Below are 7,808 nucleotides of genomic sequence, written 5' to 3'. Positions count from 1 at the left end.
TAGGAATGTTGTAGCCAAATTCCCAAGTTCCCAGGTAAAGGAGACAATATTTCAGGTAGCTAAAAAGAAACAATTCAAGTCTATTTTTTAACATTAGACTTAATTTACTTTTATTTAAACATAATCTGACACAGTACTGCTAATCCTACAAATTTGGTGACTGTTACTAGACAGAGGTATTTGGAAGGAATTTTTCTGAGCAGAAGACCTCCAGGACCCCAAATCTCACAGCCCTCACCCTTAACTGGGTTTAACCCCTAAAATCCCAGCCAGGACATGCTATTTGAGATACAGTTGTAAGTAGGAAGTTGTTTCATGGGATTCACTGCATACAGGTATCTGGAGCAGACTTTCTGCACAACACTGGCATCAATCTCCAAAATCAGGCTCTCTCATTCATACAAAGGTATGTGGCAGCCATAAGTCAAAAGGTTACATTCAGAGCTTTCACACACAGGGGTGTACCATCCAGATGAGAAACCAACACATTTCTCAAGATCTTTTCCCCTCATCACCTCACTTTCAGTGGCACTGGTACACAGTAGATGATTATCTACTGACACTGAAGGAAGAATACCATATCATCTATGTTCATTTTATCAAGGACAAAATGGATGCCAAACAGTTCGATTTCTGAGTAGCAGATGTTTAAGGTCTAGAAACTCTGACAGAGATTGTTTTTCATGGAAACAGATGCCAATGAACCGGAATGGTGCACACTTCCTCATAAGTACAGTCAAAATGATCAATTGTTGAGTTGGTGACTGAGAGTGCAATATTATTATTAGGGGTAGTCTAGCTTGGGCCCTCAATTGAAATAGTCACATGAGCTAGAGGCATATCATCATCCTGGTGACAGATCTCACTGCCTCTGAAGAGGCAGGATGAAGGGACAGACACAGTATCCTTAGTGTATGCCATGGGGACACTGCCAAAATGCTTCTGTACAACGTCTACTAGCTGCTTGTATTCCAAACCTCCTGCAGCAGCCAGTACCATTCTAAGAGGCCTTGTAGTATGTATCAATAAGTTCAGCCAAGTATTGCCTGGATAGTTTCTTGGCATTCACACTGGGTCTTTCCATAATTGAGCAAGAGGCATCCCTTGGTAAACAATGGCATGGAGATAGTCAAATACTACTCCCACAAGGAGTTGTCACTGTCCTGCATTTCTTGAAGAATCACATTTTGCTATTTCTCAATCTGGGAGTCCTTGAACCTGCAGTTGTGTACAACGTGACCCAAGATATAAACAGCTTTAGGAGGGTCTTTACTCAGTGCTTTTATATAGCACTTACGGTGTTTCTGAGTATTATAAACATTTAGATGAGCACTCATCCTTTCTATATCTTATTCCAATGCTTTCCCACAATGCTTCTTTGTACTCTTGAATGCTAAGTGTTCCCCAAAGTAGCCAGCCCCATTGTTGATTTCATTTTCATAGTGGCTACCAACATCTATACAAACTCCCACAATACAGGCATGTTGACCATAGGCCTCAGAAGCCATCTAGAGTCCATTGGCCAGCACAGTGACCCTGGATTGTTGGAATGTTCTGGAGAGACTGAACCAAGGTAGCTACACTATGAGTTGTGGGCAGGTTTAATAGACATGGTGAGTCACGGGCATGCAGAAGGGCCTGAGCCTCAGTATTGTTGATCTAGCACACAGAGGAGGCTGCCATCTTTTTCCCTTCCTCCTCCAACAATTTGAGTATTGTGGAAACACAATCATAATAACACGAGATCTAGCAGCTTTTATATTAAGGGTTCTTATGGCTTAGAATATGATATTCCAGAGTTCAAAGGAACTAGGAATAAAACCAGCAATTACCTACCCAGCAAAACTGAGTATACTATTTCAGGGGAAAATGGACATTCAATAAAATAGAGGTTTTCAAGCATTCTTGAAGAAAAGACCAGAGCTGCATAGAAAATTTGACTTTCAAATACAAGAATCAAGAGAAGCATGATAAAGTAAACAGGAAAGAAAAATCATAAGAGACTAATTAAAGTTGAACTGTTTACATTCCTACGTGGAAAGATGATATTTGTAACTCATGAGACCTTTCTCAGTGTCAGAGAAGTTGGAGAGAGTAGATAGATTAGATGATTGATAGATAGATAGATAGATAGATAGATAGATAGATAGATAGATAGACAGATAGATAGATAGATAGCACAGCATGAGTTGACTATGATGGGGTGATATTTAAAAATAAAATTAAGGAATGAGAGGAATATATTGAGAGAAGTAAAAAAGTAGAGATCTAATGGGATAAATTATCTCACATGAAGGAGAGAAAAAAAATCTTTTACAATGGAGGAGAAGAGGGGGAAGGTAAGAGGGAATGAGTAAACCTTACTCTCATTGGATTTGGCTTAAGGAGGGAATAAAATATAGACTCAGTTGAGTATCTTATCCTACAGGAAAGTAAGGAGGGAGAGGATAAAAAGGTAAGGATGATAGAAGGGATGGCAGATTTGGGTTTGTACTAGTCAAGAGTACGCAATTTTGAAAAGGGACAGGATCAAAAAGAAAATGGAGTAAATATGGAGCAGGATAGGATGGAGGAAAATAGAGTTAGTCTTTCTCAAAATGACTGTTATGGAAATGTGTTGCAAAACCATATATATGTATAACCTCTATGGAATTGCTTGCCTTCTCAATGAGGATAGGTGGGGGAGAGAATTTGGAATTCAAAGTTTTAAAAACAATTGCTAAAACCTGTTTTTTACATGCAGCTGGGAAATAAGATTTAGAGGTAGTGGGGTATAGAAATCTATCTTTCCCTACGAGAAAGTAAGAGGAAAGGGGAGAAGAGGTGGTGAGTGATAGAAGGGAGGGCAGACTGAAGGAAGGGCTAATCAAAGTGGGCGTGGGGGAGGGGAGAGGTGGAGAGAAAATTTGGAACTCAAAATCTTGTTAAAATGAATGTTGAAAACTAAAAATAAATTAAGTAAAAAGAAAAACATGGAAAAAGAAAATCACATTTAAAAAATTTATACCAGAAATGAAGGACTGGCTCAATATTAGGAAAAGTATGAGCATAATTGACCAATAAAATAATTCCCAGAAATTATATCACTATTTCAATAGATAAAATGGAAAAGCTCTTGACAAAATACAGCACCCATTCCCATGTATAAACAATGGAGAGCAAAGGAATTAATGGAGTTGTCTCTAAAATGAGAAGTAACATTTTTCTAACTTCATCAGCAAAAATTATATTTAATGGCAGTAAGCTAGAAACATTTCAGGGATGAAACAAAGATGTTCATCATCATCAGTATTATTCAAAATTGTAGTGGAAATGTTAGTTTTAGCTATAAGAGAAGAAAAAGAATTTGAGGAAGTTAGAATAGAGAATGAAGAAAGCTCACTCATTTTCCATGATGAGATGGTACATTTAGAGAATCCCAGAGAATCAAGTAAAAAAAAAAAAAACTCCCTGAAATAGTAGAAAAGTTGCAGGATATAAAATATACCCACATAAATTATCAGAATTTCTATGTAACAGTAACAAAGCCCAGTAGCAAAAGACAGAGAAATTCCATTTAAAATAACTATAGACAACATAAAGTATTTGTGAGTCTATCTGCCAAGAGAAATACAGAAAGCATATGAACACAATTGCAAATCACTTCTCACAAAAAAAAAAATAAGTCAGATCCAAATAATTGGAAAAATATCATTTGTTCATGGGGAGACTGAGCTAATTTAATAAAATTGCAATTCTACCTAAATTGATTTACTTATACAGTGGTAAATCAATCAAACTTTCAAAAAATATTTTATAGAATTAGAAAAAATGATAACAGAATTCATCTCTAAGAGTAAAAATACAGATTATCAAGATGATTGATGGAAAGAAATGGGAGGTATGCTGGTCTAGCTATGCCAGATCTAAAACTGCATTATAAAGCAAAAATCATTAAAAAATTTTGATATTGACTAAAAAATTGAATTATGGAACAGTGGAATACTTTAGGTATGTAACATCCAGTAGTCAGTGACTATAGCAATCAATTGTTTGATAAATCCAGACGTAAATTTCTGGGGTAAGAATACTATTTGACATAAAATTCTGGCAGAACTCAAAACTAGGCATTGACCAACAACTTACACCATATATCAAGAAAAAGGCAAAATGGGTACATGATTTAGATGTAAGCAATGACACCATAAGTAAATTGGGACAACAATGAGTACCTGTCAGATCTATGGAGAAAGGAAGAATTTATGACCAAACAAGAGATAGAAAATGTTATGAAATGCAAAATGGATATTTTTGATTATATTAAATTTAAAAAGTTCTTTTTTCTGCATAAAGCCAATTCAACGAACATTAGAAAGGAAACCAAAAAACATAGAAATCTGGGGGAGATATATATATATATATGAACAAATACGTGCATATATATGTATGTATATGTGTGCACGTGTGTGTATATGTACATATGTATACACACAAGTGTCTCTGATACAGCGTCATTTTCAAGGTATGTAGAAAACTATATCCTATAGTTCAAATTTACAAATATATGTCATTTTCCAATTGATAAATGGTCAATGGAAATGAACAGGCAATTTTCGGAGGAAGAAATTTAAGCTACCTACTTTCATCTGAAAAATGAAACCTATTAAACCACTTTTGACTAGAGAAATGCAAATTAAAACAACCCTTAAGTACCACCTAACACTTATCAAATTGGCTTAATATGACAGAAAGGGAAATTATAAATATTGGAGAAGGTATGGGAAAGTTGTGATAGTAACACATTGTTAGTGGAGTTGTGAACTAGTCCAACCATTCTGGAAAGCAATTGGAACTCTGCCCAAAGGGTCCCGAAAATGTGGATACCTTTTCATCCAGCAATATCACTACTAGGTCTGTATCACAAAGAGATCATAATGCAGGGGGAAAAGGGCCCACATGTACAAAAATATTTATAGCAGCTCTTTTTTTGTGGTGGCAAAGAATTGAAATTTGAAGGGAAATTTATCAATTATGGAATGGCTGAATAAATTGTTACATTTGAATGTAATGGAATACTATTGTGATATAAAAAATGATGAGCAGGTGGATTTAAAAAAAATCCTGTACTTACATGAACTGATGCTGAATGAAGTGAGAAGAACCAAAACGTTGTACACAGTAACAGCAACATTGCATGATAACCAACGTTGATAGACTCAACTTTTTTCAGCAATACAATGATAAAAGTTAATTCCAAAAGACTCATGAAGAAAGGAAAATGCTGTCCACATTCAGAGAAAAAATTATTCACACTCAATAAAGATTGAACCATACTATTTTCTCTTTGTTGCTTTTGTTGTTTTTTTTTTACTTCTCATGATAGTTCATTTTTGTTCTGCTTCTTATTTTGCAACACGAATAACGTGGAAACATGTTTAATATAATTGTACATGTGTAGCCTATATAAGATTGCATGCCATCATGGGCAGGGAGCATGTGAGAGAGGCAAAGAATTTGGAACTCAAAATCTTACAAAAGTGAATGTTGAAAAATAAAAAAACAAGATTAAAAATCTTAAAAAATAAATTGCAGTGAGTGGGTAGAAAGGAAAGTCAAATCTTAATGTGATTTTTACTGATGACATAGAAATGACCCTGGTTAGCTAAGTACTATTCAGTAAAGTAAGTATTTACCCTGATTGGTAAAGAGATTAATTCATATTGCTAATGTCCCTGCAAAACCATTGCGCATTTATTAATAACTTGAAGGATTTGTGCATATAGACTATTCTTTCCATACACTTCATTTGCCACTGTAAATACACCAGAAAAGCTTGGATGACAGGTAATTCACAGCTACAATATCCTTTCCTAATTGAAGCAGGATGAAATAGGAGAACACTAATCAGAAGTGATTTCACATTCTGCTAACTTTGGAGAATGAAAATAGGGTTTTCTTCTGAGGGAAAATATTGTGGCAACAATAAATCAACAAGACCTGTATTATTCCATGACTCAGAAAATAGAGAAGAACCTGGGCGCTACAGGAAGTTTTTATCCCCTTATCATGTAAAAATAGCAAGCAAGAAAGAGATCATTTAATACAAAATGGTCTACAATTAGGAAAGAAATGACTGCCTTTTTGTTCTATTGTGTTGATTATTGCTAGTTTACTACTTAAAGGCATTACTTGCTCTGTAGCCTTCTAGTCTCCATTCCTAATTTTTGGCCAGTTTTTTTTTTCCCTTAACAAATATGCATGAAGTCCAAATTCTCGAATGCAATCACATGAGAAAAAGTGATGACACTTTCACTTTCTCTTATTTCATTTTTAGCAGTCTGGTGATAGACATCGTGTGTATTAAAATGAATTTAAAAAATTATATATAAACATGACCAAAGGAATACTTTTGCTAAAGATCAGATAAACTCTCCAGAACTCAACACTCCGAAGAATAAAAGCTTCAGGGAGTGGCACAGGTTGTAGAAAATAGTGGTACTTTCTGTGATTGAGGTACTTAAATTGATCCTCCATTTAGATATCAGGTATTATGTATGTTTCATCTTATTTTTTTAAAAGGAGAATTAAAGGAAGAGTCTTGGATGTCTACCTGAAATATTGAAAGATAGAAGGACAGTCTGAGAAATTAGTCTATTAATATCACAGAATGGACATAAATGGGTTTCTTTTTTTATATTTTTAAGTCCTGAGAACTTTGTTTGTTTTCCATTTCACGTAATGCAATGCAATATTTGTCGTAATGATATTGGGTTCAACAAAAATGAAATGTAGTGCTTCATACCTTCAGCATAACAATGATAATAAGTCAGATTCCCCTCGTTCATCTTCTGAGCTGTTTGATACAAATAAAAACATTTCAGTAAAAATAAAAAAGTCAACAATTTACCAAGCATTATTAAATGCCTACTATGTTACATGCATTATTATAGGCACTAGTGATAGGTATAAACCGACCTATACCTGTCTTCAGAGAACTTGGTTTTTATCAGAAGAGGCAATATGAACACAAATATATACAAAAACAATAATGATTAATTTGAAATGTGTATGTTTAAATTTAGATGTAGCAAAGCATAGTGAATAAAATGATGACCTTGGAGTCAGAAACACATAGCTTTAAGTACTATTACTAACATATGCTGACTCCATAATCCTAGACAAGTCGAGCAATCTCTTAGTTCACTAAGCAACTCTCTAAAAAATCTGTAAGAACTGATACGGAATAAAGTAAACAGAGGCAAGGAAACAATACAATCATTTACTGCACAGAGGAAACAGAAAGTACACCACACCAAAAAATTCAAATGTAAAAAGAACAAAATGTAAAAAAAAGAGTCGGAACTGAATAATAAGACATGAGAAAATATCTCCAGCCTCCAACTCACCAGCTTCCTGCATTTGGGAAGATCCCAAGGGGGCACAGCCAAGATGGCAGAGGAGAAACATACACATACGCTAGCTCCGAACCCACCGCCCAAAAAATATCTGTAAAAAAAAAGAACTGCCGGTGAATTCTGGAGCAACAGAAGCCACAGAACAGTGGAGCAGACAAGATTTCTGTTCCAGAGAGCCTGAAAACCTCTCGCAAAAGGTTCTTTGTGCCGCGGACTGGGAGCTGAGCACAGCCCTGCCACGGCTGCCCGGTGCTGAGAGGAGCAGATCCAAGCAGGGGAGGAGATCCGAGCAGGCTTCAGGGACAGAATGTCCAGCAGCGGCGCGGGTCCCTCCACCCACAGGGGAAAAGGGTTGGTGAGAGGGTCTCTTTGGCAGGTCGAGAGGGGAGTGGGGTGCCCCCATAACTCAGGCCC

The 7,808-nt window shown here is 35.8% G+C and overlaps 1 pseudogene; it reads right to left on the bottom strand.

The window, feature by feature from the left end:
* Positions 1-257: 257 nt before the first annotated feature.
* On the bottom strand, positions 258-1,692 carry LOC140508957 (cytochrome b-c1 complex subunit 1, mitochondrial pseudogene; annotated as a pseudogene).
* Positions 1,693-7,808: the final 6,116 nt, after the last annotated feature.

The sequence above is a fragment of the Notamacropus eugenii genome, chromosome 5, assembly GCF_028372415.1.
Source record: "Notamacropus eugenii isolate mMacEug1 chromosome 5, mMacEug1.pri_v2, whole genome shotgun sequence".
NCBI classification, from domain to species: Eukaryota; Metazoa; Chordata; class Mammalia; order Diprotodontia; family Macropodidae; genus Notamacropus; species Notamacropus eugenii.
Note: the sequence above shows the minus strand (reverse complement) of the source record. Positions and strands in the feature narration are given on the sequence as shown.